Source organism: Pundamilia nyererei, unplaced genomic scaffold (assembly GCF_000239375.1).
Source record: "Pundamilia nyererei isolate P.nyererei 1_Seehausen unplaced genomic scaffold, PunNye1.0 scaffold00001, whole genome shotgun sequence".
NCBI classification, from domain to species: Eukaryota; Metazoa; Chordata; class Actinopteri; order Cichliformes; family Cichlidae; genus Pundamilia; species Pundamilia nyererei.
The window spans coordinates 9,260,403-9,285,874 of NW_005187402.1; the positions used below are offsets into that span (position 1 = coordinate 9,260,403).

The window sequence follows — 25,472 nt, forward strand, 5'->3', positions numbered from 1 at the left end:
CTACAGTGGCCCTGAGAGGCCAAAGGGACTGCAACTTAAGAAAACACCAGCAATAAGAAAAACGCTGCAAAAGCACACAAAAAACGACGGAAGTAGGAAGAAACAAAACACAAATAGGAAAAGCGACAACGGAAATAGGAAAAAAGAAAACAGAAATAGGGAAAAAAAGATTTCCAAAAGCACAAGGGAAGTGTTTCTGGGGAGGCAATAACCCGTCGGACCAGTTGCAGGAACCAAAATATGCTAAGAATTGCGCTGGGAGACACTTAAAAGAAGTGGAGGATCTATCGGTTTTGTGAGGAAAGAAAAGATGAGAGGTAAGTGTGTTAGCCTAACTATTAGCCTAAAAATCCGTCATCAGTATTATATGAACCACGATAAAACACACCTAGCATGTTTTGGGTTCCTGCAACTGGTCCGTCGGGTTATTGTCTCCCCAGAAACACTTCCCTTGTGCTTTTGGAAATCTGTTTTTCCTATTTCTGTTGTCGTTTTTTCTATTTCCGTTGTGTTTTGTGTGCTTTTGCAGCGTTTTTCTTATTGTTGATGTTTTCTTAAGTTGCAGACCATTTGGCCTCTCAGGGCCACCATAAATAACAGTGACTTACCGTAAGTCCTTCCTCAGTGTAAGTTAGCTCTACCATATCTGACCTGCTTACCTATGCTTTCACACTCGTGTCTGTGTGCCTACTTGACTAATACCAATGAACACTGTCCACTCTTTACATACATGGCCTCTACCCACTGCAATCATGTGGAAATGGAAGTTTTCACAGGACTCTACACAGTCATATGAAAAACGAAGTACACCCCACGATTCAGTAGGTTGTGGCAGGAATACCTTAACATAATAGTTTACTGAATTACTTACTCATCTCTCTCAACATTGTGATTGCACTTTTCATTAAAATGTGAAGAGTGCTTACGTTTATTGGGGTTTTCGGGCATTCTTTTGCGCACGGCTTATCCTTTCTTAAGGTCCCATTGTGGGATTTTTGTCAGGTTAAGATCTGAACATTAACTGGTCATAGCAATGCTTTGAGGCTTTTCATTTTCAGCGCTTGTGTTGTAGATTTGCTGCTGCAATTGGGATCATTCCCCTTTTTCATTACATATTTTTGGTCAAGTTTTAGCTGTAGCTTGACAGATATCCTTACATTTGACTGGAGAATACTTTGGTATACAGAGAAGTTGATGGTTGACTCACTAACTGTGATGGTGCCTGGGTCCAAACCATCACCCCTCCACTGCCATTTTTGACAGCTTATATGAGGTGTTTGTAATGTGAGGTGTTCTGCGTTTGTGTCAGGACTTTATGGGCAAACATCTCCACTTTGGTATCATCTGTCTAAAAGATGTTGTTCCAGAAATCTTGAGGTTTGTTCAGACCTAAGCTGTGCTGCCATGTTCTTTATAGAAAGAAGAGGCTTTGTCCTTGAAACCCTTCCAAAAAAGTCCTCCTTTTCCCACTCCAACTGTTATGAGCTTTAATCTTTGACAAACTAACCGAGGCCTGTAGAGTCTGTGATTAAAACTTCCTTTTTTCATATGAATGTAAAATGTAGTAAAAGACCAAATACTCATTTTACAAGATGTGCCAGTGTATTACTTTTACTTCCTGAATTGCTGGTCCCTTCTTTGCTCTTTGGGGTGAAATTATTTGAGTGGAAACACATCCGTGTGATGCGCCCTACTGACTGGAGTAGTCATAAATGAAAACTAGTTATTAAGCCTTGAAGTTGAAACAGCTGGATGCAATGCACGTGTTACAAATGTCCTCTTTTCCAAATTGTTTCACCACTATAAATGACTGTTCCAAAAATAATGAAAATTTCTGCTTTCATGCAATTCATAGTTTAAAAAAGGAGGAAAAAGGATCAGTCCATAGGGAACCCGTATCAATGGCACACTGAGTGCAAGCAATCCAAAAAGTGTGAAACAGTTTGTGAAAATAGAGTGGTGCATGCTTTGCCTAAATGTGTTTTTGCTTGCTGTGTCTCAACGAGGAGTTGTCTTTGAGATGGAGATGGGAACTATTAAAAAGGATCGGAAAATTCGAGTCTGGTTTGGAGAGGATGTGACTTCTTCACGACGGAGTTCACAACCTTGAGAAAGATATGACACAAAACTTTGCTTTCTTCTCCAAATCCCATTAAGCAAGAAGACGCTGAAACCTATTTTTCGGTTTCAGCAGAAGCTGCAGCCTTGTTAAATCACTGACATCTTGTCATTCTTGCACAGATTGCACTCACGCTACAGCTCGGGACGTCTTCAAGAAATCACTCTGTTTTTGTTAGCACCTCAAACATGACAAATGAAAAGAAATAATAGTGGACAGGTATTATCATATTACGTCCTATAGGGTTATCTGGGCGATATAAACAGGTGTATTTGCATGTACTATAACTCTAATATTTAATATATAACTTCAATCTTAAGCAAATGAGTCATGGCACACATATATTAAATATATTTTTGTGTCAGTTTGAACTGCAGACACTAAAAAAAGACAAAAACAGGAGTGACGCATTAAGTTCACTTAATGTAATTCTCAGTAATAATCCCCGAGGGGCTGAATCGCCATTTCATACATCCTGATGCACAAGTATAATAAAAAAAAGCCACATCTGCCATATGTTTGAAGCTCTCTTTGTTCCACTTGAGTGTAGTGTGCTGACCTGTTAAGTCTCGGGCTAAGCTGCTCCTCTGACTCACTCCTACATCATTAATGTGATCATATAACCACATAGCCTTCACCACAATATGGAAATCACAATGTCCCACCTTCCAAAGGACGCAGTCTACAAGACAGCTTAACCAAAACTGGTGGATTTATGTTCTCATAAAGTGTTATGATAACAAAAAAGAATCCATAGACCTGAAACAAGTACAAATAAAGCTTTAATATTTGCCATTTAAAAAGCAACAGTTTGATTTTATTTAATGTGAGGGTTTGATGATCTCCCTCTTACTTTGTTTCTTTTCAAGAAAATATCACATTGAATTTTTTCTTATTTGTGCGTTAAGTTTGAGCTCTACTCAGGGAAAAGTCAGTTTTTCTAACATGAGTGCTTTTGCTTCCTTAAATGCAGGCAGACGTCTGAACCTGAGAGTTGAGTGTACACCAAAGTCAACTAAAAGGGAGTCTATAAATGCGGTGCTTCATTCATTTATTCAGAATAAAGAAAAAAATCAATAATTCCGAAGGCACATGCAATAATTGCACCTAAACGCAACTGGGAATAGTTTAGTTGAATAGAAAGGCAATTCCTATATGACAGTTAATTGCAAACAGTGCTGCATAGGGCTGGGCTATATCCTACCGTTCACGGTAATACCGGTGTAATGTTGGGCAACGATAGGAAAATGAAATATCGCGATAGAATATGGGTAATATGGGTAAAATGCGCATGCGCAGTGTCTTTGTTTACATACGCACATGGCAGCGACGCAGAATGAGAAGAGCGAAAGTGGATCGTTAAATGAAACGGATGAACCGGAATTGGTTTGTAAAAATGCTGCAACTTCAGTGTGGAACTGGTTTAGCTTTCATCCGTCAGATACACAACAAAGCACTATTTTTGGTAGAGCGTGCTAGCGGGCCGTCGTTATTATCGTGTTTTTTGGAAAATACCGCACACTTAAAATCAATCCTTTAATTTTTCTGAAAATCGACAGTGCCCCTTATAATCCTGTGTGTCTTATGTTTATTACGTATATTACGATTCTGAAAATGTGATGAAAATTATGACTTTTTTTTTTTTTACAGTATTGTATATATAATAGGCAACATATGTACAGAATAGGGTTGTTAAGAAAAAAACACACACACAATGGCCCAGCCCCTCCCATCACTAGCAGCAGAACACGTGAACAGCAGCACACAAACCTGGTGAAGCATCTTAAAGACTGACACCCTGGTTTTTATTTGGTCATTTGATAGATCCACTTCTTTATCTTGAGAAAATATCTCTCCTGTTTTGTCAGTAATCGAAGACAGATGTTTCTGCTCTTTTATAGGTATATGGTTGTAATTATGCACAGTGCGTTTGAGTCCAACTGCGTTTTATTTTCCATTTTTTTTTATGGAATAGCATAGTGACTTGAGCCGGTTGCTCGTCCAGTTCACATAGTCTGCTGCCAATCCCGAACCATTATTTGAAGCCCTGGTAACACACACCTTAGATCAGCTGCTGTCATTCACAGGCTCAGTCCCAGCATGTGGACTTTTTTGACAGTTGGGTCACACTCAACAGCACACGCCATGTCTCACGATGGCAAAACCGTGTCTGACAGCCGGTTTCTCCCATAGCGACAGTCCATTAAAACGTGCCATAAAACAGAAGCTCAGACTGTTCCTGAGCCTGATCCTCTCTGATAAAAGGTGCAGGAGGTGAAGAGAGCCAGCTCATCCATGTAATAGCTTGTGAAGAATTTCCCCTCACTTTCTTGGTCATAAAGCAAATGTTTATAGAAGGAAAGCGGCAGGTTTAAACGTCCACACACTGCGGCACACCTGTAGAGGTCATAAATAAATGTAATATTTCTGTCCTTTTTTTGTTGTTTTTATTCATCTGCATTGACGTTATACTATGTGAGAGCGAGAGTCACCATCCCAGCCTTAAAATACGAAGTTTTATATACCTGTGATACAGTATAAGCTGCTTCTAATTCATAACAGCGTGGATAAGCTCTTTAAAACCGAGGAAGATGGAAGCGGCCACCTCTCTCAGTTTCGTTTGAGGTTGAGTGAATGCAGAGAATTTCTTTTTTTAAGTTCATTTTAATATTCATGCAAAAGTACACTCACTTGTTTGATGGCAGTCTCAAAAAAATTACCCTGAGTCATACAGTACGCTTGCTTGATAGTCCAATAATCATAAATTAAAATGAAATAAATGGGGGGGGGGGGAACACCCGTAAAAAATTAACCTCCAGTCTGTTATATATCGCCATGGCAGCGCTACTGTTTACGCATATGATTGAATGTGTTTGCCTTCTTTTAAATTATAGTGTGGTGGTGCAAAAGAGCAGCTATGGGGAATTAGTTTAAAAACTAAATGAAGCCACACGGCAGCGAAACTGAGGAGAGGAAAAAAATATCAGATGAAATATAGAGGCAGGGATGTAAGCAATGAAGAATATTTCCTAAGTGGAAAAAGCAATTCAGGAAAAGAGACCAGCCGTCATATTCCAATAAGCTTCCTACCAATAAGATAGGGAGGCGATGCAGTTTCCCTGGCTGGTTATTGTGAATCTATGCTCTCAGGCTGCAGAGGTTCCACTTGACAACATTTGATTCATCAGTCAGGAGCTGAAAGGAGAAAGCCAGGCCTGCATTGCATTATTCTCTCCCCAAAGTTTACTCAGCAGCCTCTGCTTTGACAAGACTCTGAATCTTTCCTGTGTGACTGCTTCAGTTTTCATTCCTGATCTAGTTTTTTTATTTACCCAACCTAACCTTTCAGGATGTATAAATACTGTAAATAATAAGACACGAGTGTAGGAGGTGAGACTCCCAACCTTCACAAAATCAATTCCAGACTCCTTCGTGTTTTAGTTTTTATTTTTTCAAAGTTGCTATAAATGACACCATTAGCTAACATCTGGCTTTGGCTACAGCTTTTACATTCATGGGGGAAATGATATGATTAGCCCTTTAGGTCCAGCAACTAGTTACAACATCCAGTTGTCCACAGTTGAAAACTGCGAGGCAGAGTGGCAGTGACAGCAGCAGAGCGGCTCTGTCTCTTCGCTGTCACCCTTCAGTGAAGCACGCAGTTCTCAGCAGCTCGCCTGACAGCGGAACGACACAGAGTCACACTCATTCTCTAAGAAATACAGCATGGCTGTTTCCCCCTCCTCCTCCTCCTCCCTCTCCTATCGCTGCCACCCATGAGATATCACCCACACGCCCCTCCCAGCTCCACCCTTCCGTGACTGCCATTAAAGTGGCCTTCTGCAGTCTGCAACATGCAGTTGATTTCATGTACACTCTCAACACTTTCTATATTTGGGCAGCATCTTAATAGTCAAAGCACATTTTCTCACTCAGGCACACTTCAGCAAACCCTATATTAATGCATGCATTTGCTTAACTGTGCAAAAACCGATGCTACAAATGCTTTTTGTTCATTTCGAGATAGCACGAGAAGCCCAACAGAGAATATTAATGAGCTTGTGTCGGTTGGTGTACAGCAGTTCTGTGCATGTTTTGCATTTACATGTATTAATGACAAGGGGGCGTAACAGTGCAGCGCACCAGTAATCACAATACCTGGTTTGACCTCTGTGCTATACTGCACATAACTCACTGAGCTTCTACTGTGTCTGGCTTCTTTGCTTCTTTAACACCGCTGTTTTTTACTGGGAAAGTGTTTTTGCTCGTGCTTATTGGCACAATGAGATGATTCCACGTATGCCAAAGACTATGCAAGATCTGTTAAAATGTAAGATTTGCTCCATTAGCATAGTGCATTGGCTTTGTCTGTCAGAAAACTCCACACCTTAGGTTCAGAACGCAGCAAGCGGTTGATTTGCAAGCGAGCTTCCCTGCTGTCTGGGTCTGGCTGATCTGGGAGCTTCTGTAACAGTTCTCCCTCCCTTTCTTTCCCTCCGTGTCCGTCTCTCACCAGTGACTTATCTAGTGCTGGTATGTTTTGGCAGTGTGCAGAGAATTCAAAGTGGCTCTACCATCAGGGTGTGTAATTATCAGGCCTGCTGAGTTGCTGTGCTCCCGCTGCGTGCACACTTGGGTCCAGCTAGGCCTGACTCTTCTTTTGCCTCATCGCTGACCAACATCCACTGCTGTGCATTCAATCTGTTTGAGGTTTTGTAATGTGTCAGCATAGCTTTTTGGTGTTGTATCTAACTAAATGTGCAACTTAAACAAGTCAGTCAAACACTTAAAGTGTTTCTCATTTTGAGGTATTTCTGAATTCTTCTGAGTGAAATGAGCTGTGTTGATTCTTGAGCCTGAAATTTTTAAGTGTTAGATATAAAACATTTTTGTATTACCAGTTAGCTTCTCACCAGTTATGCCATCTTTTTTTCCTGAAACCTCCCAGTTAAATGATGTCAAAGCTTTTTTTATTTTAGCTAACAGTTTGTTGTTTCTGTGGATCTTGTGTTATTTATTTGTAATGTACAGAACTTTGTGTCAGCTGTGGTTGTTTTAAAAATGCTTTATAAATAAAGATGATGATGATGATCTAATGCCTACTCAAAATGCTGACATGTACACATTAAAACAGCTGAGAATTACATGAATTGTATTTCCTGTCCTTTCACAGAGCCAAAGGTAACATTACTTTTTACTCATATAGACACTCAGCGAAATATTTTACACTCACCTCCCATTTTATTAGGTACATCAGTTTGCTTATTAACACAAATAAATAATAACCCAAAAAATTTGATGCATTTAGGCAAGACAACCTGCTGAAGTTCAAACCAAGCATCAGAATGAGGATAAGATGGTCTGAGTATTTTAGAATCTGCTCATCTACTGGGATTTTCTCAGACAACCATCTCTAGTGTTTGCAGAGGATGGTCTGAAAAGGAAAATATCCATTGAGTGGCGGTTCACTGGCAGAAAATGCCTTGGTAATGCCAGAGGTCAAAGAAGAATGGCTAGACTGCTTTGACGTGACAGAAAGACAAAAGTAACTCAAATAACCACTGGTTACTACCAGAGTATGCAGACGAGCAGCACTGAATGCACAACACAGTGATCCTTAAAGCAGATGCACTACAGCATTAGGAGACCATGCTGGGAACCACTCCTGTCAAATAAGACTAGAAAACCGAGGCTACATTTCAAATGGACTCACCAAAATCTGTCAACAGAAGATTGGAAAACATTATCTGTTGTGAGGAGTCTCGATTTCTGCTTCAAAATTCAGATGGTAACGTCAGAATTATGCCTAAACACAAAAGCATGGCTCCGCCCTGATTCCGGTGTAATGGTCTCTTGTTCTGACACACTTTGGCCTCTTTAACCCCAAACTGAGTGTTGTTTAAACACGACATCTTAACCGAGTGTTATTGTTGACTATATCTATCCATTAATAAGTCACCCATCCTTTGATGGCAGCTTCCAGCATTCAGTGAAACGCCGGGTCACAAAGTAGAAATCATCTCACATCGGCTCCTTGAACAGTTAAAGACAGTTCATTATGCTAAAATCCTCCACAGTCACCAGATCTCAGTCCAATAGATCACCTATGGGATGTGATGGAACGGAAGACTTTTAGACCTGAAGGTAACAACCTTAATAAAGTCACCAGTGAGTATAGTTCCCTAACATTTTGCAATAATTTATTCACCATAAAGCAAAATATTTACGTACCCGTTTTAATCGTTTTATTTAAGGATGTGCAATTTGGAAAAATGTACAAATTGGTTGATTCAGTGTTTCTGTGTTAATTTTATCAAATTAAACTGTGATGGACTCTTAGAGTTAACTATAAAAAGTCTGTGGAAGCCAAAGCAGTAAAGGGCATGTTTTTAGAAAGTCAACACTGACTTGAAGCATGCAGTCTTTTTTATTCTTGTAGTGTTTATGACCTCAGCATAACCTGATAAAAGGACCTGATATGAATTTCATTCTGTGTACAGCATTACAATGTAAAGCACACAGAGTGACACCATTATGTGGAGAATGTAGCTGATGACAGTTACAGTGGAGTTCTGCCATTAATGGGAGGCAGAGGTTATGAAGTGTACAATTTTACTTTAGATGAGAAAAATCCATCCACCCTTGAGTTATGTAACGCTGCTTTACGATCATGCTAGGACTCTGGTAAAAGGTTGCGAGCATGGCAGAGTATATTAAAGGTGATAAGGTTACCAAATATACTCCATCAGTTTTTCATGCATTCATATTTGAGCTATTTTAACTTATGCACAAACATTGGACTTTTTTATGACCAAGTAACTAAAACAGCCACGATAAAGCACACTTTATTTTTGACACATTATTAGAGAGAAAAATCCAGACAAAACTCCATCCACATCATTTTTACTGATGTAAATTAGCTGTAAATGAATGCAGTTTAGAGGACAGGGATGAAGTGAAGTCTGTCAGCAGCTAGGAAGCTAAATTAGATTTTGTTAATATTTGCATTTGGACTTTAGACATTTAGACAAATGAAAATATATTACTGTCACTAAAACACACACACAACAAAAAGATTAGAGAGTGACAAGCAACGAGCTATTTGCCAGACTTTGAGCTATTCCGCTAACATTGTAGCCTCTGTATACACAGGTCAGATCAGGTATCAGAACTGCTTTTGTGTCATTGTAATATGTGTTGGTGCACCCTTGAAAACAAGGTAATTCATCTGAAAGAGTTTATCCTGCTTAGGGTGAGTATTATTACCAAAAAATAGCCACGAGGATGAAACCCCTTGACTCTTGCTACATAGCATTTTTTTTTAATCTCTTTTACCTCTCAAGTATTCTTCATCCAAACTGATGACACAGAACCAATATCATAACCTGTCTGGAGAAATATCAGAAGCTCTTCTGACTTCAGCTCTGTTTCTTAGTAATTATGTTGTGATTAATTTTTACTTGTGTAGCTTTCACATCCGAGCAGGATAACTCCCACTCATCTTGCGTAAAAAGCAAACAAACACTTTGGAATCAGCACTGTTAAATGAAGAAGATTGCATCTGCTCTCAAAGATTTTAATCTTCTGCTTTTTTTGATTTGGAGAGATGATCCCGGGACTTTGTGACACTCTATAATATGCTGTCTGCTGCTCTCATCCTCAGTGTGGAGGAAATGAATATATGCTTGGCTGCTCTTAGTGCTTTAATCCATTTAATGCACCCTGGGCAAAGGAGAGGAGAGAGGAATACGCAGCCTGCTGTGGTGCGTGCGTCTAAAAGAGCTTGACTATTGCATTGAAGCAGAACCGCTGACTGCATGCAGTTCTTGTTGCGGCTGTCATTGTCGTGTGTAATTCGCTCGCTCGCATCAGTCAGGGTGTTCAATATTTGAAGAAAAAAAAATGGTTCCTTGATATCTTTCAAGAATAAATAAGTGTGCTCAAACTATTTTTCTCACTGCCCAAATGCTGCTTTCAATCTTTATGACGTTATTCTGACAGACTCATGATATATTGACCATTTCGCCAACTTTTGTCCATTTATTGTCTGCAAAGATGACAAAGTAGCAAGTCCAGTTTCACATTGATATCGATTCTGGAGGCATTCAGCCAGAACAATTAAATGGAGAGAGTGTATCAGATAGTTTTGGGGGGATAGCGTCTCCCATTGTTGCCTTTTGACTCGTATAAATTGTGTATAGCCACACACGCACTTCAGCTCTTCTGGTCTTTTATGAGGTAGACTTGGTGGAATCGTTTTATAGAAGGTAGCACGTTGGAAGGCTACCTGCGGAGGGATGTTTATTTCAGTTGTGAGTGTAGGTGGCCCACTGAGTGATGGCTGCACCGTGATTTGTGATGAATCAGACTGCAACTGTGCACTTTCATCCTTGTTAATGGGGTGCGATCAATACCGTAGCTCTGTATCAGGAACCACAGAGTGATAAGTGCAGCATGAGTATTGGGTTGGGGGGAGGAGACACATGCCAGTCGATGGGAATGTGGAGATAATCAACAAGATCGCAGGTAATACTCCGGGTGGTCTTTTGCAGGAGCGTTTGAAAGGATCAATCTCTATTGCATAATGACTGCTCCTACAGTACATTTGGGAACATTTGTGTCTTTGTGGTAAAGGCAAGAATAGGAGAAAGATGAGAGGATTTATACCACAGATAAACAGAAGAAGTCATTTTTTTGTGAAAGCTTGTCACATTGTAATAATTCTAGCTGTTCTTTGGAAGTGTCCTTAATTTTTCATGCCTTTGTCACTAAACATAACTTTATTTCTAATCCAGCGCCAAGAATGGGAAGAGATAGCACTAAAGACTCCTCCAACATTTTATGGTAAATTTCACACCTCCCGTCAGTGGTGGACTTTCCCTGAAGTGTCTAAGAGGTGCACGCTGCCTCTCTCCTTGAGGCCCCGGCACTGTCTCAGCTAATTGTCACAGCTCGTTTCCTCCTCTCTCCTCCACGCCAGTGTGATAGCCTGTGCTCAGCCATGTGTGTGAAGTTTGAGAAAGCAAAGTTGATTGCAAAGTGGTGGTGTTATGACAGGGGCGCTGAGAGGTTTGTGCAATGCAGTGTTTGTTTACGAGCGCGCGAGGGGTTGGGGAGGACAGAAACGTAGGAAGTAATGAATAGAACGCAGTCAGACGTTAATTAGATACGATGGTTGATGCACTGGAGACAGGCATATTTTTGTGCGTGTGTATGCTTAGGTTTACTATAAGCCCCCGACAAATGAACGTCTGATGGCATTAAAATAATTAACGGTTGTGCTTTATGACGCTGCGTACTAAATGGCATTTACAGCCCTCTTTCCGCTGCCCTGTTGCAGTCATAAGCCGAGCCAAGCACAAACCAGAGCTGGAAAGACAAAAGATATACAGAGTGTATCATTTTTTTCTCTTTTACAGTGCGTAAAGTAAACTGTTTGTATTGGGGATATATGATCAGAGCCGGAACACCTATTAAAACAAGTAAAACAAGCTGAAATGTGCGTAGCTGCACTGGCAGTAGCTAATCTGTCAGGAGCATTAGTGCAGCTTTTTGTTACACAGTGACAAATGCACTGAGGCTTTTTTACGGGTGAGACAAAATAGTCTGTGTTTGAGCCTCGAAGCTGCTTCGTCTTCAAAGCTGTGACTTTTCTGATCATACTGAAAGTTGAAATCGGATTGACACAATAATGAAAATTCTGTTTCATCTTAAGGTTTGTTTGGTTAGATTTTTATGTGACGACACAAGAAAACGTTCTAAGAGTCAAAACCGAGCCTGCACAACATTTTTTTTCCCTCATTACTTTTGTTAGTGACAGAGAGAGAGAGACTTCACGTGCAATTGGCTTGTGTAGTCAGTCAGTCAGTCAGTCAGTTGGTAGCCAGGCAGACAGGTGCCGAGCACCGATATGTTTCTTATCGTCAAACTACCTCCTCTTGGCTCATCACAGTCCAGAGCGCATTACGCACATGCACACACACACGCACACACACACACATCCTTGAGTGTGATATGAAGGCAGGAGAAGGAGAAGGAGAGGGAAGGGAGGGGAGATTTGAGAGTCTATTTACCTATCTTGGAAAATAAACTCTTCTGTGTTTTGACGCTTGATTCAGTGCAGAGGATTCTTTTTGCCTTGCAGCACGCTTGCCTTTTGAAAAATAAAACACGTTTGTTTTTAATTGAAATAACATTTAATTGGTCAGGAATGTTGCAGATGACGATTTCTGCTTAATGGAATCATTAATCAGAAATCCTTCATGGTTCCAGAGGAATCGACATAACCATACCAAAGTGCAAGTTTATTATATTAAAAGGCAGACTGATCATTAGAAAAGTCTTTTTTTCCAATTATGTTAGCGCAGCTGAAAGCTGTATTGCTGATTAAAGATGCAAGAAATATGACTAGTTGAGTGTCTGGAGCACGAGCCTCTGTGGGTTCGCTTGTAGTCTCAAAATGGTATTCTTGTTTCAAGAAATGAAAGCTATTCCATGTGGGAAACAACAGTGTGTACTACTCCGTTCACAGAGTGGTGCTGCCCAGAATAGAAAGAGAAGAGAGAGGCCAAGAAGATGAGTCCAACAGAGCCTATAGTGTGAGAAACAGACACCACACAGGTTCTAAGCTGGCAGCTTCATTAAACAGTATCTACAAAACCCCAGTCTCAACATCGACAGTAAAGTGGAAACTCAACTATCCTGGCTTCACGGCAGAAGTGGAAAGAAAAAGCCACATCTGGCACTAAAGGGAAAAGATTAAGATGGGCAAAAGAACACAGACACAGGACAGGAGAAGGTATGAAACACCTGCTATGAACAGATGGAGCCAAGTTCAAGGGGTTTGCGTTAGAAAGTAGGAAACTTGTGCGATGCTGGAGAAGAAGAAAAAGTGAACGCGAGGAGGGCTGGACATCATCTGTCAAACACAGTGAAGGGGAATGCGATGACTTCCTCAAACAGAATAGAAAGGATCTTCACTGTGTTTGCCACATCATGCCGCACCCTGTGGATGCTGCTTGATTGGAGGCAATTTTCTCCCTTAACAAATAAATGACCCAAAACGAAGCTCCAAACTATGCAGAAATTTTTAGAGAAGAAACCATCAGCAGGTATTTTGTCTGTAATGGAGTGACCAGCACAGTAATAGGATTTCAACCCTTGTGAGCTTTTGTGAGAACACCTTGATTGTACAGGACATAATGAGTGCACACAATGCAATCTAACTTGTAGGAGGCACTTCAGGAAGCATGGGATGAATTTTTCTGTGAACATCAACAAAATGAGCGCTCAGATGCCACCGAGCCTGATTGCTGGATGAGGTTTGAATGACAAAATTATTATATCCGGTAAAGGTCCTTATTTTGAACCTTGCAAATGCATTCGTTGTGTTTTGCGTTCACTTTACAACTTATTTGCTGATGAGAGGATTATGCTTCATTAAAATTTGCAGTGGTAATGTTTATCTTTGGGATTTCAAAATAATGAATGACCCTTTATTCGCTGTACCCCTTTTTATTAGGAGCATGGCCACCCGCTTCATTACACTGACTACATTTGAGCATTTTCACTAAAAAGCCGTGAGAAAAAGAGAGGACCAGAGAGGTAGCCAGGAGCCCGAAGGTGACATTTACGATTTTAAGATAAGAGCTGTGCGTACTTAATTAAGAAATAGCAAGGGACACAAACCACTCTCTTCTTCACTGTTCCCGTAGGAAAGCTTATTTCATGCTTCAGAAAGCCTTCACAGTGCACATGTGCACCATTTGTGTGTGTCTTTGTGTCTGTAAGGAGGAGGTGCGCAGGGTAGTCAAATAATGAGTCCCCGACAAAAAGTCTTTAAGCATGGAGATACGATATATGCAAGCACAAACTCACATTCTCTGCCTTGCATGAAAAGTAGTGTGTACAGCTTTAAACACCTTTATGCAGTTGGGTATTTGCGGATATTGCACACTTTTACTCTCATTTCTGTTATTAGATAGACACACATTTGTACTTCTGTCTGTGTGAGGATACTCCGTGGCATATTGCAGTCCCCAGCCTCCATCACTGACCTGAAACCGGGCCTTAGCTGACAGATAGCCCTTTGAAGGTGTGTCAGAAAGTGAGAATTTCCTCCCTGCAAGGGCCCTAAAAAGCTCACGGAGATAGCACACTACTGCTATTTCAGTAGTAAATCTGACCAGTATATGGTAGTATATAACAAGCCAACATACGGTAGTTTTAGCACAAAAAAGTTAGTCCAAATAATTGTCCAAAAACAGTAACCCTGAAGTGCAAAAATGAATGCGTGTATTCAGCAGTCTGACTGTAACTCAGTAGGTTGTAATTAAATACTCCATAGGACAGGGATCACTGTGGAAGCTGAGGATCAGGGACCCATAGTATCATCCTCACAGTGCAGCAGCTGTAAGCCTCAAGGATGAGGTATAAAGAGATGTTATAAGTAAGATGATACACTGTACAACCTCCTGAGACTACCTCATCATCCTCTTACAAATGCTGGTCTTTAACAGCGCCTCTCTCTCTCACTCACTCACTCACTCTCACACACACACACACACACACACACACACACACACACACACACACACACACACACACTGTTCGCACGCAGGACATCAACAAAAGCAGAGTACCATTTATTGCACTGATTTAGGATTTGTACAAAGCTGAAAAAAAATCCGATTTATTTACTGTTTTCACTGCATCCATTAACAAGCCGATGGTACAATGTGAAGGCTGTTACTCATCTCTTTAGAATTACCTTTCACATTTTGTCACTCGCTGTTTTTGATTGGCCGGGTGCACGCGTGTCTGTGTAAATGCATCTCTGTTGCTCATGTTTCGCTTCTTTGTTTTCAGATTCAGATCTTGCTGGGATTCTTTTTTAACAATCATTTTTCTCCCTCACTGTTCATATACATATAATATTTATTTATATTTCAATTTAGTCAGGGGCATGCCATTGAAGTGTCACATTTTATGGTGATTTGAAATGCACGGCTGCATTCAGGACCTGTTGAGAATGAGTTTGCTGATCGCTGCCATTTACGGATGATCTCATAAAGAAGATTTTCATGTGGCTTCTGTTGAGGAAGCCGCATTTTTACAAATAGGTCTCTTGAAGCGTTCCATTGCTGGTGCAAGCAGACTAGTTTCAGCTACACCCTGGGCAGTCTGAATTTTTTGATTGTAACTGTACTGATGAATAGATTTTTACGATGACTGTGATGTCTCTTTCTGAGATCTAAGGGGCATCGGGTTTTTGTTCCTGGACTCATTAAAATATTTATAAGGCATTAGAAAAATCTGGAGACAAGAAAACACAAAATAACAGCAGCGCTTTCAGAGATGGACTAAATCACATCCTGTTTTGTTCTTTTTTAGAGTTACATTTCACTTCCACATCCTTTTATCATATAAACTAGTTGTACATTAATGTAATTTAAAAGACACATTGAGGAACTGAACTCTCCTTTTTTTTGATAATTGCTTTTAGACTTTAGACATTTACACAAATGAAAATATATTACTGTCACTAAAAAACACACACACACATCTGCACACAAAGAAAAAACGATCACAGAGCGACAAGCAACTATGAGCTGTTCGCCAGACTTTGCTGACACTGGAGCCTTTGTCATGCTAGTACACAGGTCAGGTCTTGTATCAAAACTGCTTGAGTGTCATTGTGATGTGTGTTGGGACACCACTGTAAACAAAGCGATTCATCTGATAGAGATTATTCTGCTTAGTGTCAAAAAATATTGAGCAATGGGGATAGATTCCATTGACATGACATTTGCCACCTTTTTCTCTGTTTGTTGTTAGCAGTCCACATTTTGTTAAGATATCATTTTCAAATTTTGTGTGATGGTAGATGGTGATAACAGCTTGAGCTGATTTAATTTTGATGACAATCGGGTCAAAGTCACAGCAAATGGGAAAATCAGTACAACCTTTATATCACCCACAATCTTTTGTGGATCCTCTTCAATTTCACAACAATATAGTAGGCCTTGAGTGACAAGAGTACCTTGGTTGACTAAGCATTTGACCTTGACCTTTATTGTTAGCACCCAAAGTCAAAGCTGACCTTGAAACCGTTTTGGCTCTCAGCGAAGGCGGTCGCACTTTTCTCCTCTCCTGCCCTTATCTTCCCTGCTTAGCTTCTTATGTCCTTGTCTTGTGTTTTTACTTACTTTCCCCTGGAACACTCTCTCACAGTCTGTTCTCTAAAACCTAAAAGAGGAATTATGGATTTGATCAACTGGTCTCTAAATGCAATTGACACCCCTTCTCAACGAGAAGTCTGGGCTCGGGTGAGCCTGACTGCTGAAGATATCTACCTATTCGGAACCATGATAACAGGGTTCTGGCGGATCGGAGCTGGCTTGGCCCTGGCTTATCGAAGAATTAAGGAAGCGGAACCGGCTGTTTAAACCCCCACAAGGCTGCCCGCTGGGATTGAAATGATGGGACGAGGCGTGAGTTTCTCAAAATGGGCTCATTGAGTGCAGCACGGAGAAGATCTTGGAGAACGCACGGCTGCCGTGAATACTCAGAACAAGACCTCTGAGTGAAAAACTGGATTACATCTGGAGGGGCTCGCTCGAATAACATCTTTGAGCGCAAATTCGATCACATCTTGGGGAAGTGCACTGCGGTCGTGAGTTCTCAGAACCTGCTCTTTGAGCAAAAAGAACGACAACATCACGGAACGTAAGTTTGGATAACATCATAGAAAGCTCACGGCTCTCCAACGGGAGATTGAGAGACCAGTGTTGGACTGTTAGAACAGCATTGAAATTCATATGAGTTGTTCGCACTAAAGTAAAAACCATCATCACTTCATGCGGAGACCCCTTCGGCGTCAGCTGCGTCCTCAAGGCTGGAGCTGAACAAAACACCCCGATAATGACTGTTTTTAGACTGTTCCCCCCATTCCATGCAAGGCCACCTGGGTTGGCTGAAAGACTGTTTACTTAGCCTGGCAGGGCGAAGGACACTGTCTCAGCTGAACTCTGGACACACACACACACACACATACACTGATATGCACACACTGATCCCCCCTCCCTTTCCAAACGCCTTCGACGCTTGTGCCCTACCGGGGAAGATGGCAGTCGACTGGACCAGCGCAGACATGCTGCAGGACCGGATGCGCTGTCAACAGCGGCTCTCTCTTACCCTTTACCCTTTACAGCTTATAATATCCTAATACTGCTCCAATCATACATTTAAGATAATAAAAAACATCAGTGTATAATGTAAGGCTTCAAGGTCAAAGGTCAAAGATCAGGGTCACACAAATTCGAAAAATTCGTTTCCATTGGATCATCTCTAAACGTTATAGCAATATATTAGTTATTGGGGGACATTTTTATTGTTTGAGCTACAGATACATCAAGATGTAATTTAACAATGACACAAAAAGAACAATATACCACACTAGATTTCCTTATTAACAATGCTAACATCAGCATAAATGATCTATGATAATAATGCAGACGTCACTATTGGGGAGTTCCAAAAAAACAGGCTGACGTCAGCACGTTGTAATAAAAAGGTCATAAAACATCAAAGTTTCAATTTAGTCCTCGCCCTTCAGGGGGAGTTGCGCTCTCTGAATGCTCTTGTTATTCTCTGTTTTTAAGGATGTTATTATTTTACAACACATACAGCGCTAAAACAAGTCTTACTCACACCCTGGGCAGACTGTATTCTTTGATTGTAACTGTACTGATGAATAGATTTTTGACGATGAATGTGATGTCCCTTTCTGAGATCAGAGGGGCATCGGGTCTGTGTTCCTGGACTCATTAAAATATTTATAAAGGCATTAGAAAAATCTGGAGACAAGAAAACAAAATAACAGCACCGGTAGAAAAAAAGGAGATAGCCCACATAAACACTTTCAGAGACGGACTAAATCATACCCTGTTTTGTTCTGTTCAGAGTTACATTTCACTTGTCAAACTCCATTTTTCCTAATCCATTATCGCCGTGCCTTTAAGCTTTTTAATGTGTAATTCTGCAGCAGTCGTTTCTTCACTGGGAAAAGTAGATGTCAAGATGAAACTCTCAGAATACATAATGACTTCATTAGTGGTCCTTCTCCGTGATTAATTGGAGCGCTGTGTCACACAGTGTGACAGAGCTGCTCATTGTCAGATAGTGTTGTGACAGAACATGAGGACCATGTAGACGAGCATATAGATGATCACGCCTAGCCGTGTACACGTGTAGGACTCACACACACACACACACACACACACACACACACACAGACTAAGAAGTACACCCTGCTTCTAAAAGTCCCGCTATTATTTAGAAGAGATAAAACTTGGTTTAAATAGTGAACTTTGCAAAAAGAAAAGACAGTCGGCCTGTGATTGGCCGTTTACAATAGTTTAGCTTCGATTAGAAGCAGCAGTCTCTGCTTTACCGCAGTTCTTTTCTTCTTCTATCAACATGTTAGCACAAGCCTAGCCTTGTTAGCTTCCCAAAGATGTTGGCATCTGTTTGTCTAAACAGAAGGAGAAGAGACATCTGAGGACTCTCAGAGCCTCCCAGCTCGAGGGACCAGACATAAGGAAATTTGCAGTGTTTGATGGCTGCTGTGAGCTCAACATCTTAGAGCATTCAACTGCGAAAACAAGTTGAATCCAGAGCATACACAAACGAAAGAAGAAAGAGAGAGTTGTAGCCAGAAATGATGGAGAAGTCGAGTGTGGGAGACGCAGGAGAGAGGGCAGAGATGGAGCGACTTTAGGGTCACAGCATCAAAAACAGAATAGGCTGAAGATCTGTGTGCTGGTTTTCAACTGGTAAGTGCTGCACCCCTAGGAAATCCAGTCTGGCCTTTGATGAGTTCACCTGCTAATGTTGCCCCCTGATGACATGTGAACAAAGACGCTGGAGAGAAATTTGAGCGGGGTCCTTGAGCAGTGCATGGGTTGTCAGATAGAGAGAACCCTGCAGTAAGCTCACATGGCAGACTGTCATTTAATCAATTTTATCAATACAGCCATTGAATTGGGCCAGCTCCCGTGTCAGTAGCAATGTACCAAAAGAGTAAAAGAGACCTCTTAACCGAAGCAGACTGGTGTTTGAAACTAGGATTCAAACGGCAGCTTCACTGTATTAAAGTACATCTGTCTTTGATGAAAACCTTTGGAAAAGATTTGATACAGGCTACAGGCACAGGTCTCTAACCTGCCTCTGGATGGTTCAAATGGTTTGATGTCTCTGTGGTGTCCTATTTAGTGTCTATTACCTTCTACTGTCACTATATTTCAGGAGGGTTTGGAGATAAATCCTTCATTTATCCCACAATCAGTATCGGCCTAAAAATCATGTAAGGAGAAATTTGATGCAGAAAGTGTGAGGAGAGAGTCCAATAAAATCCAGCTAAGCTACACTGCTATATTAAGTGTCTCTGAAGCATTTCTGGTGATGTGACTGTGGCTTAACTGCATCTCAGACTTAATCGCTATCTGATCTGTCAGTCTGAGCTAGTTTTTTTTCCACTATATGGATTCGAATGCCCTTGCCCTATCTTAAAAGCTTACACTGGAGTCTCCTAGGGAAAAACATCACCATGTATATAATGCACGGATGCAGAAAAACAGACTCCTTTCCCTCCTGCCTTTGATAGTTATACCTTCCATATGGTTGAGTTGTGGTTTGTATCCACCCTCACAGAGGATGATTTTATGTTTTCTGTCCCCGGCAAGTCAGGTCCACTGTGGCCTTCTCCACTCATCACAGTTTGTTCAAATCTCTGTGAAGTGGAAAAGGACACTGGCCTCTCTTTGCTGGGAGTAACACCATTCAGGAGCACCACTTTATTTGTGGGGTACAACTACATGCAGCTGTCAAACTGAACAAAAGTGTCAAATGTGTTTACAGATTTGATGAAATGAAACTTTTTGGTCACGCTAGCAGCATGTCGATTGGTCAGTCTGTGTGCTGTTCAGTCTAGTAGTTTGGTGCAGACTAATACCTGACCACAACCATGAGATAGGTTTAATTTTTGTGCTTCCCATTTAATAGATGTCATTACAGTATATTGGATGATCAGCTAACGGCATCACTAGCTTAAATTTTAAATTTGTCTAATACGTTTTATAAACCAAATTGCCATGACCCTTATGTTAAGTGCTTTTGCTTGCAACGTTAGCTGGCTGACATGCTAAACGGGCTGCTGAACACCATGATTTATACCCGCCATTTCAGCATCATCATTATGAGCAAGTTAGCATGGTGACATTAGCATTGTGAAAGCACCACTGTGCGTAAGTGCAGCCTCACTGAGCTGCAAACATGGCTGCAGACTCGCTGTTATTGGCTTAGCAAAGCTCTGCATTGTACACCGAGACTGGATGAAAACTGGCAGGACACACGGGAACAAAAATGAAATTCTGTAGCGGGGTCGAAACGACATTTTGCACATAAATCCGTCACGTTGCATTTGGAATGAAAATGCTCGATTTGGAGGGAGGTTGCCAGTTTACATCCCTAACATCTCTCACAGACTCACGCAGACCACTATCAGCTGATTCGTGAGACACTCTGCAAACTTTTTTCGTTTAAGTTGTCTCTGACCACCAACCCCTAACAAAAAGAGGTGATAAAATACACAGCAGGGTTTCGGCACAGAGGAGGTCTGACAAGCATAAAAGGCCACCTTTCGAAGACAATAAGTGGCCTATGAGTTGTTGTTTTTTTATATCCTAAAGCGCTCTGAGGATAAACAACATGTTTTGAATATTTCATATGCTAATTAGGGAAAATGTCCAACTGGGGGTGAGTGTTTCCTTTATGAAAAATAATCATGTTTGTTACACTATTCTGTAATGCCTAAAAATCCTAGTCTGAGATATTTCAGTCTCAAAGTGATAAACGATGAAAAATAAATAAATTTTGTGACATGTGTATGTAACATATACAGTACATTTCAACACAATGTCTTATGACTGCAGCAAATTTCATTACTGTATTGCCTGCAGACTTTTCACACTGCAGCATTATTAAACTCCCTCAAGCACATTCGACCATGGCAATAGCCGCTAGCTGATGTACCTGGCTATAACACAGACACCCCCCCTTCCCACTCTGCATCAGCTCTCTGCTCACTGGCATGGAATCAATGCAGAATTGCAGATGTGAGCAAAAGCTGCAGAGGACACACAGACACACACACAAAACGCCTCTGTACGTGCGAGCACAGCATTACTGCAATATCATAGCAACACAGGAGTCCCGCCAAGACAGGGTTCGCAACCTCCTGACAGAATATATATAGGTTATGTTTCTGAAGAAAGACACAGAGACTGAGAAGGATTATGCGTGACTCGTTTTAAATGGCTTGTTACAGCGCGATCATTCAGTGAGGAAGACGCAGATGTATTTAAGCAAAATTTAACTCAATAGCTTTTGCCTGTGGCTCATTGATAAAGGATTTAGAGATTCATTTTTGTAAGACTAGGATTTATACGCTTTTGTTGGGTCAAACTCAAAGGGAAGGAGTTAGAAATCTTCTTTTTTTTCCACAAGATTCATGCTCTGTCTAATAGGCCTTTTAGTTTGAATTACTTTTATCTTTTTGTACTATATCAACAGTCGCACAGTGTGATATTAACTTGGGAGCCGTATATACATATACAGCTTTGGCACATTAAGTCAGAGAAAATTGAAGGTAGGGTAGAAGGTGTACTTACGATCTCTGAATGCTTACTGATGGGTAGGAGTTTCTTTTTTTAAGCAGGGATCTGCCACAAACACACACACACACACACACGAGTGCTGGGGCTGTTTTGTGTGTGTACTGTACCTGTTGAGAGACACAAAAGCAAAGAAAGCCTTAATGCTTGTCATATTGTGCAGACGCTTAAATAAGCAGAGTTTTGAGACAAGCTCTAACATAAAAAAAACAAAAAGTATTACATGGTAAGTAATACAATCAAACATGTTTACGTATGTGGGTGAGTAAAATACCACACATTTTCTTGCTTACATAATGTCTACACTGGTTTTTAAGAGGCATAATTGCAGATTTCTGCATGTCCCTGCAGCAATAATGCACGGCAGGCTGATGCAGCCAGTAAATGACAGTGGAAAGAACACATTTATGGAAGTCGGTTAACGGCAGAAGCATAATGATATACCTCAGAGCAGGAAAGTGTGCTGGATTTTTTATAAGGCAGTGATAATGGCTGGTGTGATGTTCTGGTTCTTCAGATTTTAAATAAAAATGAAAATAGACTTGGTGCCATATGGAATGAAAGCTATGGTCTGCACAGGCTAGACTAGGCTAGTCTTTAGACCATCTCCTTCTGGTGGACTATCTGTCAAACTGAAAGCAAAAACAGATGAATGATAAAAATTTATGAGCATACAGCCTTCAGCATGTGTAGCAGTCATTCAGGACTTCACATACAGCCCTGAGCCTGTGCTCTACTTGACCCCATGATTTTTACACTATAGGCACAGTTTAAGGACAGGACATCAATGAAATACCACTATTTGTTTCTACCTGTGGTAGTTCTAATTACAAACTCACTAATTTTATCCAGTTTAACACTGAGTAGAAGTTATGCACATATGTCTATAGTAAATCAAAAATCTTGAGGCCAAGAAGCCAGACTTTTTCTTTTTTTGGTGCAATATTTTATCTTTCAGAAATTGTCACAGAAGAGCCTTAAAAAGAGATGTCACAGGCAATATTATTGAAAAATTGTCTTTCATGAGTTTGATTTGTTAAAATAATAAAAAAGGGTTGTCATATTATTAGTTAATTCACATTTTTTCACTGTGATCATTGATCATTTTCCGCTGTTTTCATTAACACCTTTCAGCAAGGTTAGGTGGGTTGGTGGTTTCTCTTGTTTCCAGATCAACAACACAAGTCTTTGTGCTAGTAATAACACAGACCAATGTGTACAGATTAGTTCCAGGGGGACTTCTTTCACTCCAAATAGTGCCAGAACTGAATTCAGAGTTTCTTTAGAACAGTTTCATTTTTAGAGTATTGCACTCTTGCGTGTCTTCTTTGATTTAGGAATATGTTGAACAGTATAAGGGCCCTCTTCCTATTTCCTTTCAGGCTGTGGCTGCTGTTGATCCTTAACAGGTTGAAGCATTACGTTTCCTAATGCCTCAGGTGATAGCTGGACTCCATGGCGACTGAAACATAATGCTCTAGCACTGGTGCTAAATCCCGCTGACAAATTGATTTAGACTAATGGATGACTGGCATTATAACACATCCAGGTATTTTAAGCATTCGCCTCGTGTTTATAGTTTACTGATTTCCCTGTATTTGCTCGCCCACACTCTGCACTAATTTCATGATTCAGAAAGCCCTCTTTAGATTAGATTGGTTTATAGGTTTCAGAACATGCCATTAAACTGACATCATAATCACTCAAACATGCTCTGATTCAATATTTCATCACACTTTTCTAAAGACACGGACTGAGACGCTTTTCTCTTGTTGAGCACAGCGTTCTGGTTTTTAATGGACTCGAGAACATCTGCATGTATTTCATAATTCACTTCATAAATTATATGTTTCAAAGACAAGCTGCATGTCGCTTTGATTGCAGGATGCAAAGAAGAAATGAAGACTCGCCGGAGCCGTAGAGACCGCTACAAACTCTCTCGCAATACTTCTTACAACCAACCGAGGAGGATTCCTTACATGCCCAGTGCAGAATGCAAAAATAAGAATCAGATCTGACATAAAAGTAGGAAGATTTTAATTAGCACCAGCAAGCCCCCACTGGTGGTTCGTGTGTTAGTAAGGGTAAACGTTTCACAAGGCTGGCTCCAACCGTGGCACTATATTAGAGCTTCAAACCTCCACGGATGCTAAAGTAGTTGTGATTTTCTTAATACTGGAGACCAGAGGGGTCTTTTTGATTAAAAAAAATCATCATATTAAGTGTTTTCACTATAATAGATTAAGTAATCTACAGATACTGATTATGGTGGAGCGGAGCAAACAGAGTGAGGCTTAGGGATATGCAAATCCAGTTACAGCTGCCATTATCACCTTTTAGGTGAATGTGATAAACAGTAGCTTATTTTCACATTCAGCAGATACTGTACTTCTGGGCACAATAATAGATTTAATTCTAATACTAATATTTTTTTTGCTCCGGCTTTGGAGTCTATCCAGTCTCAGGGGAAATCTCCTGCACTTTGGCTGCTACATGGCCCAGAGTGTTCACCAGTGTTCGCCTCTCACACAGTCACACCGCTATGTCGAAGATTTTGATTATTGCCTTTTAACGGCTTTAATTTAGTTTGATTTTTTTCACTACATACCGAGCCTTGAATCAGGATCACCGTTTAAAAAAAATGGGATGCACATTTTTAAAGGTCTTTGTTTTAGTTCATCATTCTTCATTATGAAATCATAGTTATGAGTTTGCCTCCTCCCTCACACTAATGTGTCACGTCTTGGCATCGGCATCACGGATGGTGCTGAGCTGTGAAAAGACATGGATTTGAATTTGCCAGAGGAAACAGTGGCACAAATGTCCATTATGAAAGAACTGGCTGTTCCATTAATTATGGTTTTAAACCCATAACCACAAAAATCAATTTGTTTCTTCATTTGGTTTCATATTTAATGCAGATTGAAGATTACACTGCATAGATGGTCTTATCAGCATTGCCGTATGTATTTGTCTGCTTACTCCACATGCTCAAAGATTTAAAGACTTTTTGCTGTTAGGCCTCAGCATGGTGAAGTAAATGACCTCTACAGAGGGTCCACTTTAATTGAGTGATTTGATGTAACTGTTTTCATACTCCCCACTGTCTCCAAAGCCACCGATATTTCTGCTTCATTATTCCACTGCCTGACAGATTTCTTGGATTGTGTGTGGATTTTGCCTTCGAAGCTGACATTTGGTTAAATCAAGTGAAATGTAATTTATTTCAGGTTCAGTCAGCTGATTGTTGAACGCACTGCCAGGTGAGTTGGTGTTTTTCTTTGATGAATGCTGAAGGAGCGGTCAGACATTTTCACCACCTGCTATTCATGGATTAGTCAATACCATAATGTTTAGAAAGACCTTCCTGCTCCTTCATTTAATCCTCCCATCACCATAATTACTCCCACTGCTTTTCTCCTCCCTCGTCTCCTCCTCATTTTAACCTTCTCTCCTTCCGTCGTACATCCATCATCTGATTCGTATATTCCATAAACAGGGCCCAGCCCTTTTTTCAGCGCACATCTTCACCCTCTCTGCTCCCCTCTTCTCCCAGGGCACACACTATAACGCTTCTTATTTGTCATGTACAAACAGTGTCTTTCTACACCTTCTTTTCT

The 25,472-nt window shown here is 40.7% G+C and overlaps 1 protein-coding gene across 3 annotated transcripts in view; it reads right to left on the minus strand.

The window, feature by feature from the left end:
- The window catches only part of frmpd3 (FERM and PDZ domain containing 3), an 85,905-nt gene that overhangs the window by 20,982 nt on the left and 39,451 nt on the right, over positions 1–25,472 (minus strand). For 2 of the 3 annotated variants that reach the window (XM_005719742.1, XM_005719740.1), the window contains exon 1: positions 21,850–21,906. The exons of the other annotated variant lie outside the window; for it this stretch is intronic. The gene's annotated coding sequence lies outside the window, so the exon portion shown is untranslated. Of the gene's footprint in view, positions 1–21,849; positions 21,907–25,472 lie in introns of those variants that run through there. 3 annotated transcript variants of the gene reach the window in all.